We start from the raw sequence: 23,793 nt of genomic DNA on the forward strand, positions 1-23,793 counted from the left end.
TGCATTTGCAATGCAAATACTAGCAAAGTCCACTAACTCAAGTACACAAAAAAATGCTTATCTTAGTTATTATGAATCTGTCATTAGACATGGGATAATTTTCTGGCAAAGTTTATGTAGTGTATCTCGAATACTTAAACTGCAAAGGAAAATTGTTTGATATGTGTACTGCACAGCAATAAATCTTGTTGTCCATTATTTTGGAAACGACAAATCTTAACTGTTCCCTCCATATATTTAAGAAATTATAATATTCGTACACAGCAGACAAAATCTACTCGAGGAGAATCATTTTAACTGAACGTATAACACGAGGAATGAAAATAATTCTATGCTACCCAGACACCAGTTGAAATTATATTGAAGAGCCAAAGAAACTGTTACACCAGCCTAATATGGTGTAGGACCCCAGCGGGCATGCAGAAGCACCGCAGCATGACGTGGCATGGACTCGACTTATGTTTGAAGTATTGCTGGAGGGAATTGGGACTATGAATGCTGTAGGGCAGTCCATAAATCTTACAAGAGTACAAAAGGGTGGGGATCTCTTCTGAACAGCACATTGCAAGGCATCCCAGATATGCTCAATAATATTTGTGTCTGGGGAATTTGGTGGCCAGCGGAAGTGTCTGATACTCAGAAGACTGTTCCTGGAGCCATGCTGTACCAACTCTGGACGTGAGGAGTGTCGCGTTGTCCTGCTGGAATTGCCCAAGTCCTTCTGAATGCACAATGGACATTAATGGATGCAGATGATCAGACAGGATGCTTACGTATCTGTCTCCTGTCAGTGTTGTATCTAGATGTATCAGGGACCCCATATCACTCCAACTGCACATGCCCCACACCATTACAGAGCCTCCACCAGCTTGAACAGTCCCCTACTGATATCCAGGGTCCATGGATTTGTGAGGTTGTGTCTGTACCCATACACTTCCATCTGCTCGATACAATTTGAAATTAGACTCTTCCAACCAGTCAACATGTTTCTAGTCATTGACAGTCCAATGTTGATGCTGACGGGCCGAGGTGAGGTGTAAAGATTTGTGTCATGCAGTCATCAAGGGTACATGTGTGGGCCTTCAGCTCTGAAAGCCCATATTGATGATGTTTCTTTAGATGGTTTGCGCTCTGACACTTGTTGATGGCCCAGCATTGAAATCTGGAGCAGTTTGCGAAAGTGTTGCACTTCTGTCACATTGGAACAATTCTCTTCATTCATCATTGGTCCCGTTCATGCAGGATCTTTTTCTGGCTTCAGTGTTGTGGGAGATTTCTTTTAGATAAGCTAAATCATTATGGTTTGAGTGGGGCAGTGCACAAATGGTTTAATTCATACTTAACTGGAAGAATGCAGAAAGTTGAAATAAGTGGTTCGTGTAATGTTAAAACAGCTGATTCCTCAAACTGGGGTGCTATCAAGCACGGGGTCCCACAGGGTTCGGTCTTAGGTCCTTTACTGTTCTTGATATACATTAATGACTTACCATTCCACATTGATGAAGATGCAAAGTTAGTTCTTTTTGCTGATGATACAAGTATAGTAATAACATCCAAAAACCAAGAACTAAGTGATGTAATTGTAAATGATGTTTTTCACAAAATTATTAAGTGGTTCTCAGCAAACGGACTCTCTTTAAATTTTGATAAAACACAGTATATACAGTTCCGTACAGTAAATGGCAAAACTCCAGTAATAAATATAGAATTTGAACAGAAGTCTGTAGCTAAGGTAGAATTTTCAAAATTTTTAGGTGTGTCCATTGATGAGAGGTTAAACTGGAAGCAACACATTGATGGTCTGCTGAAACGTCTGAGTTCAGCTACGTATGCTATTAGGGTTATTGCAAATTTTGGTGATAAGAATCTCAGTAAATTAGCTTACTATGCCTACTTTCATTCACTGCTTTCGTATGGCATCATATTCTGGGGTAATTCATCGTTGAGTAGAAAAGTATTCATTGCACAAAAACGTGTAATCAGAATAATTGCTGGAGCCCACCCACGGTCATCCTGCAGACATCTATTTAAGGATCTAGGGATCCTCACAGTAACCTCACAGTATATATATTCCCTTATGAAATTTGTTGATAATAATCCAACCCAATTCAAAAGTAATAGCAGTGTGCATACCTATAACACCAGGAGAAAGGATGATCTTCACTATGCAGGGTTAAATCTGACTTTGGCACAGAAAGGGGTAAATTATGCTGCCACAAAAGTCTTTGGGCACCTACCAAACAGCATCAAAAGCCTGACAGATAGCCAACTACCATTTAAAAATAAATTAAAAGAATTTCTAGATGACAACTCCTTCTACTCATTGGCTGAATTTTTAGATATAAAGTAAGTAAAAAAAAAGAAGAAAAAAAAAAAAACTTAATCATTAGTGTCATGCAATATTTTGTGTAATGTAATTTCTTGTACAGACATCTTTTATTAACCTGACACGTTCCACATCATTACGAAGTGTCGTATTCATGATCTATGGAACAAGTATTAATCTAATCTAATCTAATCTAATTTGATGTTCCTGATATTCACGCTATACTTATGAAATGGTTGTACAGGAAAATCCCCGCTTCATTGCTACCTCAGAGATGCTGTGTCACATCTCTCGTGCGTTGATAACAAGGGTGGTTTGAAAAGTTTTTGGAATAAGGTCAGTGCTAGCGCAATGAGTTGTTCATGTGATAGTCATTATTGGTCTGTTACCTGTAAACATGTGCCACGTCAGTGCTCTTGGAAGAGAGCTGTGTTGGTGACGTAGCTATGTTGTTCCCGCATTGTGATTTGCGTAGATGGAAAAAATCAAGATTCGAGCAGTGATTAAGTACTTTGTAAAGAAAGTTATGAAAGCAAAGAACATTCATGCCTATTTCCAGACTACTCTGGGGAATCTGCTCCTTCATATATTTGCCGAGTGGACAGATGAATTTAAATTTGATTGGGAGAGCTTAGATGAAACTTGGGTGCACTAATATATCCCAGAGACAAAACAACAGTCAAAGCATTGGAAAAATGCTGATTCTCAGCCACCAAAGAAGCCTGAGACGATTCCTTTGGCGGGAAAGGTCACGGCATCAGTGTCCCGGGATGCAAAGAGGATTCTGTTTGTATATTATCTCCCTGCTGGGCAAACAGTTACTGGAGAATACTGTGCTAACCACCTGGACAAATTGCAACAAAAGATACAGTTAAAAGGCCAGTTTTAGGAAGGAAGAAAGTCATCTTCCATCAAGACAATGCGCTCCCGCACACCTGGTGTCGACAAGGCAAAATTACACAAACTAAGGTACAAATTGTTGCCACACCTGCCTTACTCACCTGATATGGCTCCGTCAGACATCCATCTCTTTCCAAAACTGAAAATTTTTCTTAGTGCATGAAGATTCATTTCAAATGGAGAATTGGTAGCCGGAATGGACAACTATTTTGCAGGCCTGGAGGAATCTCATTTTCAAGATGGGATCAGGGCACTGGAACATCGTTGGTCTGGTGCATTTATCTACAAGGAGACTACACTGAAAAATAAAAAATAAAGTTTTAGTGATGTAAATACTTTTTCTCTATTATGTTCCAAAAACTTTTCGCACCACAGGCTTTGCCAACCGCAGTGCCACGTCCTGCCTGTTTATATATATCTCTGTATTGGAATATTCATGCCTATACCAATTTCTTTGGTGCTTCATTTTATATGCACAAACTCCACAGTATATTGGGATGACAATATACTAGAAGTTAATGGCAAAAAAATATTTAATATGAAGTCAGGAATTTTAAAAATGAAGCTACAGCAGATTCTGTGAGAGAAATGCTGCTGTTCAATAGAAGAATTCATAGAGGATGAAATAATTTGAGCAGGGGGTAATTAAGTTTAAGACTTTATTGTATGTGTGTACAACAAAATTGTGTTATTACTATGATTCTGTTTGTTAACATCAGCTGTTCTTTGTTTATGGTGAAATTTTACCACAAATTGACGTCCTGTACCTGAATCAAATGATTCAGATTATGTTTGTTATGAGACAGATAAACCACAAAAAACAACAACAACGACACAGTTATCTTGTTCTCCCCTTAATTTTTTTTTTACTATGCTGTTCATTGAACAACAGAGACTTTTCTTCACTCTGTTTGGGCATTGAATTAAAAGTTCGCTCAGTCACAGTTGTAAATTCCAGGGGAGATAGCTTCTTCAGTACATCTTAATACATCTTGACAGGCATCCAGATTTGATTCTTTCCAACTTTTTTAAAGAAACTCCTTGATAATTTCGGCAAGCCACCACTGTTTGCCATAAACACAGGCCACTGTGTCCTCATTTTGATGTGTCAGTGGTACAAGTTTTCCATATTGATGTTCACTATCAGGGGATGTGATGTGAACGCATACAAGAATATGTTGCTTGACTGAGATATAAAACAGTGAAAAGATCAGATACCTTTAATCTTTTGACTAGTGTGGAATCTTTTCTCCGAGGCTCTGTTGTACAGTTCTTGTATTTCCTCACATTTAGCAAAAACATAGGTAATCCCTTTACCTGTAGTTTAAAGAATTTGAACATTTCCTGAAATGTCAAGATCTGGTTCTCATAGGTCCACTGTAGACTAGCATTTGTGACAGCTCACTTTGTTGTATCTCTGGCTCCCATCACACATATCCTTCCCATGGCACAATGCAGAAAAGTGCAATTCTGCATAAAGTCTTTGGTATTCTTTGCGAAAGCAGATGTTGAGTTTTTTCTGTTTTTATATGTACTTGCAGCACCATCAGAGATGTAGATCAGTTTTTTTTATTGAAGGGGTGGTGCTGTTTTATGTAGTTTGTTTGTTAATTGCAATTAAGAAGTGTGCACTGCCGTAGCATTATGTTCAAGGTAGTCACTTAGGACACACAACTATGACTCTTTCATTTATGGATGGCCTATGGCCTGTTTGTTCACCCAGAGGTGCCCTTGTACTTTATCCTCAACAACAAAGGAATAGTTTTCAGAAAAGTTGGCAATGACTAAGCATTAATCAAATGCCAATGTTTGCTTTTTGTCTTTCAGAAATTTACCTTTAACTTCGGCATTAAAATGATGCATTTTGAGGTTTTCAAGGTTAGCTGCCAACAATTCAAAACCCTCTTCTCGTGGTTTTGTAATTGTGATGATTTCCGTTCTGTCTTGTGTCACCCATTATTTGTATTCTATATTGCTAACCATCAAATTGTCTTCCTCCGATTCTTCAGACGTGTCAAGTAAAGCCTGTTTGCCTGGATAGTCTTGACACCTTCCCATGATCATACAGTTGTAACAGTCAATATTGTAAACCAGAACTTCCAAAAGGTCTTTATATCAGCTGTAAGATTGACCCGATCTATCATAATCTTTACATTCTAGTGATACAAACAAACACAAACATTATGGGTGCTAGATGCCTCTGCAACAACACATAATTTCATACTGAACTCGCAAAATTTTGACGTTCCAATTTTAATGTCAGGATTTGCATTTTTGAAATCAGTGAATAGTTCATTAAAATTGCACAGTATTAAAGATTTTTGTCTCTGAAACATAGTACCATTTTCATTTACAGAAAAGCAGTCTTTTTTTGGCTGGCATCAAATGCTGTTATTGTTATCTTCATAAAACCTAATAATCTTTTTGATTGTGTTTTCATATTTGAAATTAGATGCATTTTTCTTTTGTAGTGCAGGTAATATTCCCAGCTCTTTTACTAACCACCTTGCTAATGTAACCAAATTTTCTGACACATTAAATTCGTCACAAACTTTTGCTCAATTCCAAGAATTTGGTGGTAAACCAATAATTTCAACTTGATCCTCTTTGTTTGAAATATGACATTTAGTGTTTAGCTCTTCTATCAAATCATCATATTCGGTCTGAGAATTTTTAGAACTTCCATCTGGTTTAGTGCAACTTTCCTTTCAAATGAAACTTGCAAATTCATTTTGACTGTATTTGCCACCTTTGCAGTTTTCGCACCCAGTGCAAAAGTCTTCCTTCCATAGAATAACATGTTGGGAACAATGATTTTCCAGGTATTATATTGATAAAAGGACTTTCCTATTTAGAATAATGATCAAACATTATTTCTCTGAAACCTTTTGTTATAGTCTTCTTATGTTTCTTAAAAGGGTCCAAGCATGACTGCCCAAGAAGGTGATAAATTTTTTTTAAGTATTTAATATTTAATTCAATGCAAACAGCCTTGCTGCAATGGTACACTGATTCCTGTCAGATCACCGAAGTTAAAGAGGCGCTGTCGGGCTTGGCTAGCACTTGGGTGGGTCAATGTTAAGGTCTCTGAATGGGGAATGGGTGTGGGGGGACACTTGTGTGACAAATTGAGGAGCTACTTGATTGAGAAATAGTGACACCAGTCATGAAAACTACAATGGTCTGAAGAGTGCTGTGCTGACTGCATGTCAATGTATCAGTGATGTCTAAGGACTGAGGATGACACGGCAGCGGGTTGATACTGTTGGGCGTTCATGGCCTGTTTGGGGGGGGGGGGGGGGTGTTTGTTTGTATTTATTTTTAGAATACTTACAAGTTGAGTTAACCTCTGAGCTAACTCATAAGTGAAACAACACTTTTTATTCTTCACAGTAATCTTCAGTTAAAGTAATGTCTTTAGGAAACACTCCATACAGTTTTATAGCAAGCTTCATTAATAAGAACACTCCATTGTTAAAGTGGATCCTTCAAGAGCTTGTTGTTAACTGAGTGTGAATGTGCTGAAACTTTCTGCAGGTGATTGTTTTAGCAAATAATTGTTTGTTACTTTAAGTTGATGTGGTTTTTGTATGTTTAAATTATATAATTGATATAATTTAGTCCATTATTCCAGATATTGCAGATATTAAGAAACTATTTTTCGATCATATTAGTAATTTTTTTCATAACTTCCCATTGAATTTCAAAGTTGAGATTTATACTGAAGTTTGATATTATAAAGGTCCATTAAGTGTTTAATTTTTCAGGTTTCTGTCTGGTCCTGTAACAAAGATGTTGCAGGCCAAAGAATGAAAAAATTTAAGAAATCCATTTTTTAAAATAGTGTATCTCACCATTGATAATCTATAGAAGCAACTATACTGTGTTGTCTAATAGCACAAAAAATATTAAGGCTGAGAAATTATTCCATCTTTGGAAAAATATTGTTCAAAAATTGCATTTCTTTTTTTAATTTGCAATCAGTAACTTAAGCCATTAAAAATATATTAAGGAATACATTCAGCTAGACTCGTGGTTTTAATTTATAGTCGAGCGTGCTTCTTATTTGAAAGGTCTGGGGCAACCCATTATTGAATAATTTAAAAAAAAAAAAAAACTGCAGATGCTTGTAAATTCGAGAATCTACTTGAGACCTGAAACAAAGAAGGCCACTGTTTGTACATGATAACCAATAAAAAAATTCTTAAAAAATGGCTTTGAGACCACCAAACATTAGGGAATTCACCCAGCAATTATCAGTTTTTTTTTCAGGTGATCGAGCAACCAATTATTTTTTTCTCAGACTACTTGGTATGGAGTGACCCACATCCTTTCTCCTTCTATGTGGTTACGCAGTTCATTTTACAACTTTTGTTTGTTTCCCCAACTTTGAGTAATGTGACTCATTTGGGTATGGTTTTCGTCTGAGACCAGTGTGTCCTTGGAAAAAGGGAATGATAAACCCAGCAGTTCAGTCTCCAAACCGACCAACCAACTCTTGGAATCATTTGGTTCGGTGTTATCAACTTACTCACTCAATGTCCTGATTTAGCACCATCAGGTTTTCATCTGATAACCTCTTCAGAGGTGTTTATGGGTGGACCAAGGTTTCCTACTGATAGTGAGATCCAGACTGCAATCAAACAACAGACCAAAGAAACAATGGGAGACGTTTTTGAGAAGGTATTAGATATATAAATTCTTGCTCACCAACCCATTGGGAACAAATGCGACAACTTTGAAAAATAGAGTGTGATGTATATATCTAGCACTTTAAAGATTGTTGTACATACATTACCTTTACAATTATGGATGTACTCTACTCGTTCTCATGACAGTAGTCATAATTTGTAAGCAAACGGAGAGTAGGGTTTGACAAACACTATCTCCTCTGTTTATTTATTATTATTTGTATCTCTTTTTTTCCTGCCCCATTTCTACTTCTTGTTTACATTGGCATTATGTGATTAACTACTTGCAGCATGTCGTATTTTAAAGCATGACTACTCCATTTGCTTTTAGTGTGACATAGTGAATGTCCTGCTGTGCACAGGCCAAACTGCCCCCTTGTGAAGGAGTGCTGCTGTAATAGCATTCTTGAGGCTGCTGTTTCTCTACGGATTTAAACTGCTGCCGCACAGCTGGAATATTGGAAGATACACAAACATCTAAACTGGAGGTACATATGAATTGAAGCTTGTTCTTCAGCTAAAATTTGTAAGCAGCTTGCGATGTTGGTCAGTATTGTGCTTTTGCCGTAACAGCTTGTAGACACACAAGAATATTTAGGATTTCACATTGGCTAAATAGATATTGTTCTATGTTTCAAAGCATATTCTTAAGACACAGATTTTGAAGCCCTGTGACTGTAATGTTTCATGAGATGATTTTACTCACCTCAGTAAGCTTCACACAGTCCTCTGCCTGATCTAAGGTGGGACACACAGTTACTCAGCCAAGAAAAGCTGACTACATTGCATGTGTCCTTAAACTGCTTTATATTTGCTTTTAAATAGCTGAAAACTCATTATAAGTTTTAGGGGTTGGATTCTCAAATACTTGAAACAGGTAAATGATGTATATCCTTAGAGCAGCAAATCTCAACACTGCTTCCATGTACTTACTATAAAGGCAGCTATTGGTCTCTGTAGCTCTGTTCAGTATATTCTATTTAAAAGTTCAGCTGTAATTTCATGTGCAACATTCACAACAATACTCTATAGTTAACTTAGTTAAGGACTTCTGCTACTAAATCCCAATATAAACAGCCTGCGTTTTACTCGGTACTCAATATGTTACATATGCCAAAAATGCCAAATAGTCTTTACTTAGCATATTAGTGATGTCTGTGTTGTAAGCCATAGTTACATCATGTTGTAAAAAAACCTTGTTTCATTTCATCGAGATAAAGAACTTACATTAAATTTGCATGTTTTGCAACATTTTATCAAAATTGTGGGAATTACTCCACGGTCAACCTTAAAGCACTGGTATTCCAATTACAATGTCTCGTTGTACCCCATACTGTACATCTCCCAGGTGCAGAATGTGAGAATGCACTCAGATTGGGGAATTTCAATGATGACCAGTGAGAGGTATACCTGACAAAATCTTATTTCCAAAATATCAAATGAACTTCATATAACCTTAACTTTACTGGACCTTAAAAGTTATTCTTTCCTGGTATAATTATCGGCTGTTTTTACAATTTTTCTTTCAATCAATTTGCTTGACTCACTCGACTATAGTTCATTATGTCAAAAGTTCAGCCATTCTTAATTGCTCACAATTCTGATATTTGTTCTTCACACATCCTTTTTATTCACTCTACAACAGTTCTAATAACATGCAAACAATTTTTGTTTTGAACTGCTGTAAATTTTGTGAGTTAAGGATGTTTCTGTAATTTCAAAATTTCAGAGGATCTGACTTGAAATTTATGTGGTAAAATCCTATATTTATAATACTAAAAATACAAAGTTTCATAAACGTGGATTAATGAAACTGGATAAAGGGGAGTCACAGTTTGCTGTACTGCTCTTCTTCTTACTACATATTAGCACGCTGCAGTACTCGAGGTGACATGTTGCATAGTGTGGGAACGAGCCCTCTGAGGTCCTCTCCCTACAGCATCTTCAGCAGCTAAAATTGACTCGGAGACTAACTGTACTTCACTGTGCCGCAATATGACTGATTGGAGCTGATGCTTCAAGTTAGCATGCGTGTTCTTAAAAATTATTTACTTTTTTAATGCTGGAGTATAGAACTTAGTACTGGACTTTGTACTGCCAGGTGAAGATTTTATCATTCACTCTTTGCATGTACACACATTACATTTCATTAAGTACAATTTCATACTGTGGAAGGAAAAAAAAAGAAGTGAATTTATTTTGAGTAGTTGTTCTGTGTGTTCATTACAAATAAGAACTGTCTTCTATTTTCTTCACAACAACAGTTTTCCAGGTTGAGTTTTTGACTCGATAGCAAATTGTGATCGTTGCATGTCGACTAGGGCTTTATAGAATATATTGATTTGAGAGAAGATTAAAAAAGTCTGCTATTTTTACTGATACATCTGTGTCACGTTTGTATCTCACTACTGTGAAACTGAAGTTGCATCAGTTTACTTGTTCTATCATGGAATAAGATTAGTTACTACACAATAGAATGGAAACTCATAACAGTTTTAATTTGTATGCTTGCAATTCATTAAATCCAAGAATTTTTACTTTAAATATTTGTTGCACTGCATTAATATTGTTGTAATAATTTACTATGATCAAACAAAGATGAATATGTAAAATTAATCCACTGAAGAAGATTATGAAGTCCATTTCCCTGTGTTCCATTTCCAGTATTGTATAATAATGTAAGAAGTATTGTATTTGAAATGTACATGACCCTATCCAGAAAATAGGTTATTCATTTTTTCCCCCAATATAATAAATTGTTTGCACTTTAATAGTACTAGATCTGTAGTTGCTAGAAAAGTGTGAATTTTGTCTATAGCCTGAATTTTATATTTCTAACAAGTAGAATACTAGTCATATTGCTCTGTTTGGGATAATGATGATCATGATTTATGTAACTGTCAATACCATTATGAAATTCATATGCATGCTTGTTGGCTAGTAATCATTTGTTGCATAACTGAACTTTCCCTAGTTATATTGTGAGTCATTTTTCCACACACTAGTGTAATGAAATTTTATTTTACTTTATCATTTAGTTTTGAAGGTAGTTAGATTAACCCTGTGTTGTTTACAAACTAGGTAAAGTGGCTCAAAAGTACTGCAAAAGGAGGTCAGCAATTTGAAAGGAGACCTATACCAGGGAAAAATATAATTGTGGTAGAAGAGTGCACTCTTCAGGACTACAATGAGCAACATTTTAACTTATTACGTCTTTTCCCTTGGAAGTACATTGCCTATTAACATTAAACTGTCATTAAAATAATGTACTCAGTTTTATATAACAGAATGAAAACTACTGAATTTTGTTCCAACAGAGCTGAACTTTCCTAATCAATGGTTTCATTTAAGTATTGCAGTCAGCATTGTACAGGGGTTTGAAATTTCATGTTGTTGTTGTTGCTGTTGTGGTCTTCAGTCCTGAGACTAGTTTGATGCAGCTCTCCAGGCTACTATATCTTGTGCAAGTTTCTTCCTCTCCCAGTACCTACTGCAATCTACATCCTTCTGAATCTGCTTAGTGTATTAATCTCTTAGTCTCCCTCTAAGATTTTTACCCTCCATGCTGCCCTACAATGCTAAATTTGTGATCCCTTGATGCCTCAGGACATGTCCTACCAACCGATCCCTTCTTCTAGTCAAGTTTTGCCACAAACTTCTCTTCTCCCCGATCCTATTCAATACCTCCTCATTCATTAAGTGATCTACCCACCTAATCTTCAACATTCTTTTATAGCACCACATTTCGAAAGCTTATATTCTCTTCTTGTCCAAACTATTTATTGTCCATGTTTCACTTCCACACATGGCTACACTCCATACAAATACTTTCAGAAATGACTTCCTGACGCTTAAATCTATACTCGATGTTTACAAATTTCTCTTCTTCAGAAACGCTTTCCTTGCCATTGCCAGTCTACATTTTATATTCTCTCTACTTCGACCATCATCAGTTATTTTGCTCCCCAAATAGCAAAACTCCTTTACTACTTTCAGTGTCTCATTTCCTAATCTAATTCCCTCAGCATCACCCGACGTAATTCGACTACATTCCATTACCCTCGTTTTGCTTTTGTTGATGTTCATCTTATATCCTCCTTTCAAGACACTATCCATTCCGTTCAACTGCTCTTCCAAGTCCTTTGCTGTCTCTGACAGAATTGCGATGTCATCGGAGAACCTTAAAGTTTTTATTTCTTCTCCGTGGATTTTAATACCTACTCCAAATTTTTCTTTAGTTTCCTTTACTGCTTGCTCAATATACAGATTGAATAACATCGGGGAGAGACTACAACCCTGTCTCACTCCCTTCCCGACCACTGCTTCCCTTTCATGTCCGTCGACTCTTATAACTGCCATCTGGTTTCTGTACAAATTGTAAATAGCCTTTCGCTCCCTGTATTTTACCCCTGCCACCTTCAGAATTTGAAAAAAGAGTGTTCAAGTCAACATTGTCAAAAGCTTTCTCTAAGTCTACAAATGCTAGAAACGTAGGTTTGCCCTTCCTTAATCTAGCTTCTAAGATAAGTCATAGGGTCAGTATTGCCTCACGTGTTCCAACATTTCTACAGAATCCAAACTGATCTTCCCTGAGGTCTGATTCTACCAGTTTTTCCATTCGCCTGCAAAGAATTCGCACTGGTATTTTGGAGCTGTGGGATAGTTTGATAGTTTTCACATCTGTCAACACCTGCTTTCTTTGGGATTGGAATTATTATATTCTTCTTGAAGTCTGAGGATATTTCACCTGTCTCTTACATCTTGCTCACCAGATGGTCGAGTTTTGTCAGGACTGGCTCTCCCAAGGTCGTCAGTAGTTCCAATGGAATGTTGTCTACTCTGGGGGCCTTGTTTCGACTCAGGTATTTCAGTGCTCTGTCAAACTCTTCACACAGTATCATATCTCCCATTTCATCTTCATCCACATCCTCTTCCATTTCCATAATATTGTCCTCAAGTACATCGCCCTTGTGTAGACCCTCTGTATACTCCTTCCACCTTTCTGCTTTCCCTTCTTTGCTTAGAACCGGGTTTCCATCTGAACTCTTGATATTCATACAAGTGGTTCTCTTATCTGCAAAGGTCTCTTTAATTTTCCGTGGGCAGTATCTATCTTACCCCTAGTGAGATAAGTCTCTACATCCTTACATTTGTCCTCTAGCCATCCCTGCTTAGCCATTTTGCACTTCCTGTCGATCTCATTTTTGAGACGTCTGTATTCCTTTTTGCCTGCTTCATTTACTGCATTTTTATATTTTCTCCTTTCATCGATTAAATTCAATATCTCTTCTGTTACCCAAGGATTTCTACTAGCCCTTGTCTTTTTACCTCCTTGATCCTCTGCTGTCTTCACTACGTTATCCCTCAAAGCTACCCATTCTTCTTCTACAGTATTTCTTTCCCCCATTCTTGTCAATTGCTCTCTTATGCTCTCCCTGAAACTATTCTAAATCTCTGTCTTACCACATAAAGACAGCTAAACAGCATGGATCAGAGCAACAATATACATGTAAGGTAGAATAAGCATCAAGCTACTTTGATGTCTCTTTTTGGTGGTCTGTTCGACAGTGAGAGGTTAACAGACTGCACTATTAGTGCTGAGGGGCAGCATTTGAGAGCGCATAAAATAATTCTTTCGGCTTGTAGCCCATACTTAGAGGAAGTGTTCACTGAAAACTCTGAGAAACATCGAGTCATTATCCTGCATGATGTAAAATATGATGTGCTTAAGGCTTTGATGGACTTCATGTATCGTGGTGAAGTAAATGTACCGCAATAGGAGTTTAGTGGTGTTCTGAGTCCCTTCAGATAAGGGGTCTGTTTCGCAGTGGATGTATAGGTGATGTCAACATACAGAAAGGGAGTGGAAGCAATGCACTATCAGTACCTCCCGAAACTCCCATTTCAACCTGCATCTGTGTCATGCTTTACCCCAGCTCAAAATGAAGCAGAAGAAAAGATGCAGCCATATAGTGAATGCTATCAAACTGTGTCGTCCCAGGAAAGAAGTTCTGTGGAAGTAGACTTGGTTCATAATCCCTTTCGAAAGTACGAAAAAAATATTAATCACTGTGGTTCTGATCAGAGAGCAGGCCGAAATGTATTCGAAGATGTCATCACTCATGACTGATAGTAATTGTCGACTTCCATCTCGTCAGAAAATACTGTCTACATCAAATAACCCTACTGGTGGAGCAGCTTTCAGTCCAGTCCCCCCTCATTCTGTGCACAGTCAGTTGCAGATCTCCCGTGAAGAATTGACTTTTGATCTGATTGTTGCAGAAAAGGAACAGTTTTCAACTCCAGAAACAGTATTAATTCATCAGAAACCAGCAAATTTGAATGCACTTCCAGAAGAGATACCATTAGAAACAAAATCTAAGGTGCCTGATAGTAACATAGAAGTAGTGGAAGTACAGGACAGTGATGATGATCAGGATGATAATGGTGGTGATTATTCTGATGATGATGACAGTGCCCAAGAAGACATTGTGGAGGGCAGGGCAGTGAGTGAACATGTTTCACATGGGGAGAATTTTCATACTGGAGGAATGAACAGTCTTCAGTCACTATTTGGCAGTGATTATATGCATAATGTGACAGTGGCATCATCTCCCACTGCATTACACTGTCGATCTGTTTGTCACAATTGTGGGAAGTCTTATAAATATCATATAGGTCTAAAAAGACACTTGAAACACTATTGTGGCAAAGAATCTCAGTTTCAGTGCCCTCGCTGCAACAAACATTGTGCTAGGAGAGATGAATTAAAGGCACATATGTCTACTAGTCGTTGTCAGATGCGAGGAAAGTTTTGCACTCTTTGAAGGCAATGGTTGTTAGAGCAGAAAGGGAGTGAGTAATGTTGGGTGAATTTCTGGTCATCATTGAGCACTTTTTTGTGAGTTTTTACTTGATGAATGGCAGCTTTGTGTATAAATTATTTGAAGTGGTGAAATCGAGCACAGTGAGAGTGTGAAAACGTCCCTGAAATACGTGAGAGGTGTTGCGGCAGTTGTAAATGTATTTGAAAATGATACTGAGACTTTACAAACTAATGACCCTTGCAGATCAATTAATTAAGAAAATTGCTACTTGTTGTCGAACAACTCGTGAGTTGTGGAATTGTGTTCACATTGCTTATCCTTTTCTTTATAAACACTTTTTAGGTAAGGACTTTAATTAATGTAGTGGTCATCTTCCACTGTTGCTGTGAAAACAATAACAGAATCATGAGAGCTGGTATGTTCTCAGCTTGTTACTATAGCATAATTTTAAATTCCAGAAATGTGAATGTTTACACAGAAAGATGAAACTTTATACCTTCTCATTGGAGGAAAAATGTTTGGATTACTGCTGTTTGGTTCTCATATATAAAAAACATCTCTTCACAGGTTTTGTAGTACTTCTTTCCACATAAAAATGTCAGTGCTTTCCGTTTTACTGTATTTTCACATGTCACACCAGAAAGGAAATATTTATTGCTACTTGAATTCAAGGAGTTCATAGGTGCACTCTGTTAAGATTTTATTTATGTACTGGTAACAAAAAAATTCTAAATGAGAAATTATCTTACAATGATAAGTCTCTGTTAATAGTTCTCAAATTTCAGTTCCAAAACGTCACTGTTCATACACACATTTGGCACAAAAATAAAATAGTTAACACGATTGCTCAGCCTTCGAGGCAATCCAGTCTGGCAAGTCAGTCCACCATTGTACCGATCGGGCATGACTTACAGGATATAAGCATGTGTGTAAGATCTATCTGGTTAAATTTTGTGAAATATTTGACAAGTAATTAAAAACTCAGGTAATAATTGTGCTAGACATACCACAAAAGATTCATTATCAATCAATACATTGTAATGTAAATAAATACCAAGGGCCAGCTATGTTTGTGATGTTTATATTTCGCCCGAAAAATGTATCATGGGGCGGGTTTATGATAATCACATTTGACCCAAATACTGGACAATGAGTCTGACACACAGTGGGGATTTAGGTTAAGAAAAATATTTTTCAGGTAATATTTAGCTTTTTTACTATATGTTTTTCTATGTAGACCTCTTAGGTATTCAACTGTCCTTATTTATGATGTTTATGTGTACAATATCTTATTGATATTAAAGTAATCTAATTACACCATCAGACAGCTGTACGGCTGTCAGAGTATGTACTCAATAGATCCTACTGTCCCCACAGCCTCCACCTTACAGTTTCTGACCGATGTCCTGTCACAGCCTCCCTTTTCATGTCTCCCACCTTCATTGTGTACTACCTGTGTTTCCTCGTCACTGCTTCTGTCCTCCTCTGGTCTCCATTTTATCTCCCACACCCCATCTCTGAATGCTGCACCTGGCAGTTTTTTTTTGGGCCGTGGTCTAATCCCTGCATGCCCCACTAGGCAACACTCCTCTTTCCCCTCACTCTTACCGTGTTATCCCTTCCCCTCCTCCTTCGTGGCCTACTCCAAATTGCTATACACGTGACAGTCGCATACCCATCAGATCTGCTAGTGGAAGCAGTCATGTGTATTTTAGGTGTGTGTGCGTGTCTGTGTGTGTTTTTGTTGAAAAAGGTTTTGGTCGAAACCTATAATGTAACAGTCTTTTTAGTTGTGCCTGACTGCATCTCATAGGGTCAGCTTTGCAGTGAATATTGCTGAGAAGTATATGTAGCTATAAAGTTTTAAGCATGTTTTTATTTTGGATTTTTCCTGCATAATGCTTCAGTTTCAACAACAGCTCATTTGAGACCGCCTAACTACAATTAACTGATTGATCTTTTTATTTGGCACTCTTAACTCAATTGAAACACTGGTATGAGTCTCTTTTTAGGTAAGGAATGTTTGACTCGGATCTGGCAACCAATACCTAGTTGTTTCCAACAAATTGTGGCTATAGTTGCATTAATAAATAACAAAATGTTGTTGAATTTATGAAGCCAGCAATATGAAATTATTCTTAAGCTTAGAAAAACTGGATGTCGGGTTTTTATGTAAAATGATGCTATTTTCACATTCGATGACTGTCTACTTCAATTTTCCTGAAGCTGCTGCAATTTTGTTGGCAGTGTTCGTGGTGTTATCTTTATCTATTGTACCATATTAAACACATTAGGGCTACTATTGAGGAGGACCCTTATTCCCCATGTTTAACCATCTTTTGCTACAAAATGTTAACTAAACAAAAACCTGTTTTTGATTGTAATAATTTTCTATTTTTCAAATCACTTCCAATTTTTTACAGGCTTCACTCTTACAAAATAAAATCTAGATGTGGTAGCAGGTGTAGAATGAAGTACAATTATACAAATATTTATTCTTAAAATGAATTAACATACAATTACAAACAACTTGGAAAACAAGCAAGTTAATTTTGTGATCACTGTTTACTGTTTTATATGTCCCTATATTTGTTCAGAGGTAATTCTACAATGAGATGTGATATGCGACCTTAATAAAACAGTAAAATGTAATTAAAAGTTAATAAAGTCATGCATGACATAACTTAAAGGTCTAATTTCACAAGGATTTATATATTTTGTACAGTGCACTGTATATAACCTTTTTGGTCAAATTACTGTCTCTCACACTCTCCCCCATCCTCCCCCTCCCTCCCCTTCCCCCTTCCCTCCTCTATCCCATCCCCCTCTATCCCCCATCTCCCCCTCCCTCCCTCCCTCCCCCACCCACATCTTTAGCCCCTCCCGCTCTCTCCCCCCCCTCCCGCTCTCTCCCCCCTCCCACTCTCTCCCCCCTCCCACTCTCTCCCCCCTCCCACTCTCTCCCCCCTCCTGCTCTCTCCCCCCCTCCCGCTCCCTCCCCCCCTCCCGCTCCCTCCCCCCTCCCGCTCTCTCCCCCCCTCCCGCTCTCTCCCCCCCCTCCTGCTCTCTCCCCCCCTCCCGCTCTCTCCCCCCCTCCCGCTCTCTCCCCCCCCTCCCGCTCTCTCCCCCCCTCCCGCTCTCTCCCCCCCTCCCGCTCTCTCCCCCCCTCCCGCTCTCTCCCCCCCCTCCCGCTCTCTCCCCCCCTCCCGCTCTCTCCCCCCCCTCCCGCTCTCTCCCCCCCTCCCGCTCTCTCCCCCCCTCCCGCTCTCTCCCCCCCCTCCCGCTCTCTCCCCCCCTCCCGCTCTCTCCCCCCCTCCCGCTCTCTCCCCCCCCTCCCGCTCTCTCCCCCCCTCCCGCTCTCTCCCCCCCGCTCTCTCCCCCCCTCCCGCTCTCTCCCCCCCTCCCGCTCTCTCCCCCCCTCCCGCTCTCTCCCCCCCTCCCGCTCTCTCCCCCCCTCCCGCTCTCTCCCCACCTCCCGCTCTCTCCCCACCTCCCGCTCTCTCCCCCCCTCCCGCTCTCTCCCCCCCTCCCGCTCTCTCCCCCCCTCCCGCTCTCTCCCCCCTCCCGCTCTCTCCCCCCTCCCGCTCTCTCCCCCCTCCCGCTCTCTCCCCCCCTCCCGCTCTCCCCCCCCCTCCCGCTCTCTCCCCCCCTCCCGCTCTCTCCCCCCCTCCCGCTCTCTCCCCCCCTCCCGCTCTCTCCCCCCCTCCCGCTCTCTCCCCCCCTCCCGCTCTCTCCACCCCTCCCGCTCTCTCCCCCCCTCCCGCTCTCTCCCCCCTCCCGCTCTCTCCCCCCCTCCCGCTCTCTCCCCCCCTCCCGCTCTCTCCCCCCCTCCCGCTCTCTCCCCCCCTCCCGCTCTCTCCCCCCCCGCTCTCTCCCCCCCTCCCGCTCTCTCCCCCCCTCCCGCTCTCTCCCCCCCTCCCGCTCTCTCCCCCCCTCCCGCTCTCTCCCCCCCTCCCGCTCTCTCCCCACCTCCCGCTCTCTCCCCACCTCCCGCTCTCTCCCCACCTCCCGCTCTCTCCCCCCCTCCCGCTCTCTCCCCCCTCCCGCTCTCTCCCCCCTCCCGCTCTCTCCCCCCTCCCGCTCTCTCCCCCCCTCCCGCTCTCTCCCCCCCTCCCGCTCTCTCCCCCCCTCCCGCTCTCTCCCCCCCTCCCGCTCTCTCCCCCCCCTCCCGCTCTCTCCCCCCCTCCCGCTCTCTCCCCCCCTCCCGCTCTCTCCCCCCCTCCCGCTCTCTCCCCCCCTCCCGCTCTCTCCCCCCCTCCCGCTCTCTCCCCCCCTCCCGCTCTCTCCCCCCCTCCCGCTCTCTCCCCCCCTCCCGCTCTCTCCCCCCCTCCCGCTCTCTCCCCCCCTCCCGCTCTCTCCCCCCCTCCCGCTCTCTCCCCCCCTCCCGCTCTCTCCCCCCCTCCCGCTCTCTCCCCCCCTCCCGCTCTCTCCCCCCCTCCCGCTCTCTCCCCCCCTCCCGCTCTCTCCCCCCCTCCCGCTCTCTCCCCCCCTCCCGCTCTCTCCCCCCCCTCCCGCTCTCTCCCCCCCTCCCGCTCTCTCCCCCCCTCCCGCTCTCTCCCCCCCTCCCGCTCTCTCCCCCCCTCCCGCTCTCTCCTCCCCCCTCCCGCTCTCTCCTCCCCCCTCCCGCTCTCTCCTCCCCCCTCCCGCTCTCTCCTCCCCCCTCCCGCTCTCTCCTCCCCCCTCCCGCTCTCTCCTCCCCCCTCCCGCTCTCTCCTCCCCCCTCCCGCTCTCTCCTCCCCCCTCCCGCTCTCTCCCCCCCTCCCGCTCTCTCCCCCCCTCCCGCTCTCTCCCCCCCTCCCGCTCTCTCCCCCCCTCCCGCTCTCTCCCCCCCGCCGCTCTCTCCCCCCCTCCCGCTCTCCCCCCTCCCGCTCCCCCCTCCCGCTCCCCCCCTCCCGCTCTCTCCCCCTGTTCCCCCTCTCTCCCCCTGTTCCCCCTCTCTCCCCCTGTTCCCCCTCTCTCCCCCTGTTCCCCCTCTCTCCCCCTGTTCCCCCTCTCTCCCCCTGTTCCCCCTCTCTCCCCCTGTTCCCCCTCCCACACCCGTCCCCCCTCTCTCCGATCCTTCCTGGCCCCTTCTCCACCCTGGCCCCTTTCCCACACTCTTGGCCATGCTGTAGTGAATGTAATAGTAGTAATAATTTTCAGGATTTAGGCATGTATATTGCTTGGTGCAATGAATGCAGCAAACAGTACTCAAATTTAGCTGGCAGAAGTTTTGAAACTTTATTTAGGGAGCACACATAATCACAAAACTTCAGCTTGCATCAGGCGTGAGCATGCATCTGATTTATGGCTTATGAAGACTATACAAAATAAAGTCACTAAACATAAGCTCTATTCATTTGTAATGGAATGGTAGGCACTATCAAACATTAATCAAAATTGGATGTCTTACACGTAGCTCAAAAGGAATGTTAGAACATCTCGAAAGTTAAATGTACAGAAGACAAGATTCAAATTAATTGCAAATGAGCAGAGTGCATTAAATCACAATACGTATTTTACCCTTTATGTACACTTACTGCGATGACAATCATTGCTCACGGATGTCCAAGGTGATAAGAGGGGAGAGAATGTGCAGTGGGACAGCTTGAACACGTATGCTGTTCTTGAAATCAGTGTGAAGGCCTCCTCATGCATGGTCCTCTCTCCACACTAATGGTCAGCTGATGAATGTTAGGCTTGTGGCATAATGCCGAAGTGGTGACCACCAGTGAGTATTTCTTGATGGAGACAGGCCTCTGGCAATGCCATGCGCTGTCTGCCATTCAAATTATATATTTTCTTGATGTTTTTATAATGTTTCACTCCAGACAAATCACAGGCTTTAATTAAATGTTTCCAAAACCAGTATTCTCACCAAACAAAAAATATTTTTAATATAGTTTGTAAATGTAATGTTAGTTCATAAGTGACGTATGTGCCAGATGCAAACTGCTGGTTAGTTGTTCTGAAGGCTATACGAACATCGTGGGTCGTACCAGATCAGTTTTATTCTGTGATGATGTAGTATGTAAATTTTGCTGGTAAATACTCGGGTTACTCTTCTAATGGATACAAATCAGATATGTTCTGGTACGTAAGATTTTTGACATAGTGTAATAGGAAAGTTGCATAGCATAGTGTGTACTTTTATTTTACTTTTATTTACAGATCTATGTACAAAAGATCTGAGCATTGTTCACGTGATCCAAAACTGATGATTTAAAAAGAAAATTAAAGCATTATACATGGACAATTAAAAGTCTACTTTTTAAAACAAGGCGTTGCAGCTCTACTGATGACGTTGGCAGTTTTTGCATAATTTTCTTGACTGATAACATTTGCCTCAAGTGTGGTGTTTTTATTATTGCTTTATATGTCAGTGTGTCATGGGAAAATTTTGTCAATTTAGCCTTGACGGTTTACTAAAAGCTGCAATGTGCTTTACAAATTTTTTGTAATTACATTAAATAAGTTGAAACTCGCATCGGAGGCAAGCATGCCATTGATTTATGGCACATAGAACACCACACCACACTAAAACTCGCTACACTGGTTTGGGCTGTCAAAGGTACTTGCACTGCTACAGTATTACCCTTAACACAAATTTTATTATATTTAACTTAGATTGTGACACATTTAGGGACAGGCTAAATTCGTAGTACGGAAATCACAGGAAAATGTACCACATAGTGTTTATTAAATGCTAAGTTCAAGAAATCGCCAAGTGATTGTGTGATTAATAAAGCATCTCCATCAATTATGTTTAGCAAAGAACTAAAATTTCACAGAATCACAAATGTTGATTCAGTTACCTAATTAGTTAGAATATTAGGATGAACAGTTCAAAGTAATTCACCCTCTCTCCAAAACATGTACTCGGAATACTAGGAAACCAGTTTTCCTATCAAATATGGACTCTTGACACTGTCGAGTGATTTTCGCTGGAGAGGTACCGTAGATACGTGCACATTTAACCATCTTCATCCAACTTTGATGTCTTCAAAATCTATTTTGGAGGAATAAATTTTGTTACTATTCTTGTTGGCACTCACAAGAGCTATGGCACAGGTAAGCGTACAAAATGGATGAATTTCCTCAAAATAGTGCGTTGCTGCAAACTGAATATGCATTGTTTCATCAAAAACAATTAGACTAGTAATGAAGATAGAACATCTAGAATTTGAGTGTACTATCAGTTAAGTTCATGTGCAGTTTCTTTATACAGTAATTATGTGACTGAACATGAAATTAATGAGTTCTTAAAGCTCAGAATTTGGGAGCTGTTGAAATCTGATGATGTCTGGTGTACAGTAACAATATTCTGAACCATCAAATATAAAGTCCATTAACTTCCACGTTTTGTTCTTCAATCACTGTGTTTTTCCTCAATATGTAAGCATGAGTTTCTGTTCTCTTGATACAGTCCATACTTTCTCAAACTGTTGCAACCGTGGTATCACCATTGTATTTTTGAGTATGTCATCACTAACACAGGAATTGACGAACTGCCCTTGTTAACTTTGCTTTGTGGGGTACTGCAGTGAATACATGAATGCATTTATTTATTTCTCTCTCTCTCTCTCTCTCTCTCTCACACACACACACACACACACACACACACACACACACACACAGTTGCTATATTTAACAGGAGCAACAAGCTTTAATTTCACTGGGCATTTACTTCAGAATAGTACATTATTGTCTTCACTTATTTCGTTAAAAGGCCAAGGGACATGAGCTGGATTGATGGATTGATGCGAAGAAATTGGGAACCTTATAAAATGGTGCCACAGCAACTTCGAAGACTTGGTCCAAAAGCTTCTCCACAGTGGAATACTTGTTTCATGATGCTTTGTAACTTCAAGAGCTTTCTCTTTAATTAAAAAAAAATCATTGTTAATGTTTGATGCGTTTTCCTGTGATTTCTGTAACAAAAAATTTCTTATATTAATGTGTGTCATAATGTAATTGATTAAATTACAATGATGTATATGCCAAAATGTAATATCATAAAAATGTAATTATCGATGCCAATTACAGTAAGTGGCATTTTTCAGATTGTACGTTGTGCTGTTTCACAAAACAATGAATAAGTTTATTTCATTTAATTTATTGTAATACTGTAAATTGTCTGGGCCTAACCAATGCAGTTTTGCCACCCAATCTCAATGCAACAACAGTGAGTAGGAAGGCTCCTGATCAGGCAAGGTTCTGCCAGTATGTTTTCCTACACTAAAGATAGTACACGTGCTAAAAAATTCAACAACAATCATCCTATTTGGGTCACTTTTCAACAACATTTAAGTGAAATAATTATGCATTCTTCTTCTTTTCTCATCATTTCTGGCCAATGGACATTGTACCGTACACTCATGCTTTGTAAATAATTGTGTAACTTGTTCTTCCTGAAGGTAATTGGATTAACATAAGATTGTTTACACACTAGGTCAGGTGCTCAGAATTTCTGGAACAACTGTATCTGCAATTTGGAGGAGAATCTTTGCCATGGATTATCTGTTATTCACGAACGAGTGAAGGTTCCGCTCTGCAGAACTTGGAGAAAGATTGCTTCCTCCATCAAGATGATCAACTTGGAGATAATTCTTTTCCTGTTATTCAAAGGGAACTGAAATTTCCTTGTGTGACTGAAGTAGTTCATCCAGCTTTATACAAGAGTTTAAAGTCTTGCGAAGACAGCTAGGCAGGATGAATGAGAACGACAATGTTCATTTGAGATGGAATAAACATCAAGCTACTTTGCTGTCTGTTTTCGATTGTCTGTTGGACAGTGAGAAGTTAACAGACTGCACAATTAGTGCTGAGGGACATCATGTAAGAGCACACAAGATAATTCTTTCTGCATGTAGTCCATATTTTGAGGAACTGTTGTCTGAAAACTATGAGAAGCACCCAATTATTATTCTGCACGACGTAAAATACAATGTGGTGAAGGCTTTGATGGATTTTATGTACCGTGGTGAAGTAAATGTGCCACAAGAGGAGCTTAGTGGTATTCTTAAACTCTCGGAGTCCCTTCAAATAAGGGGACTGTCTGGTAGTGGAT

At 40.7% G+C, this 23,793-nt stretch overlaps 1 protein-coding gene across 18 annotated transcripts in view; it reads left to right on the plus strand.

Moving 5' to 3' along the window:
• Nucleotides 1–23,793, plus strand: part of LOC126291625 (longitudinals lacking protein-like) — a 293,043-nt gene that overhangs the window by 8,884 nt on the left and 260,366 nt on the right. For 10 of the 18 annotated variants that reach the window (XM_049985189.1, XM_049985186.1, XM_049985183.1 and 7 more), the window contains exon 2: nt 8,280–8,405. The gene's annotated coding sequence lies outside the window, so the exon portion shown is untranslated. Of the gene's footprint in view, nt 1–8,248; nt 8,406–23,793 lie in introns of all 18 variants that reach the window. The other 8 variants (XR_007551826.1, XR_007551825.1, XM_049985179.1 and 5 more) reach the window with 1 other exon arrangement.

This window comes from Schistocerca gregaria, chromosome 9, assembly GCF_023897955.1.
Source record: "Schistocerca gregaria isolate iqSchGreg1 chromosome 9, iqSchGreg1.2, whole genome shotgun sequence".
Taxonomy (NCBI): domain Eukaryota; kingdom Metazoa; phylum Arthropoda; class Insecta; order Orthoptera; family Acrididae; genus Schistocerca; species Schistocerca gregaria.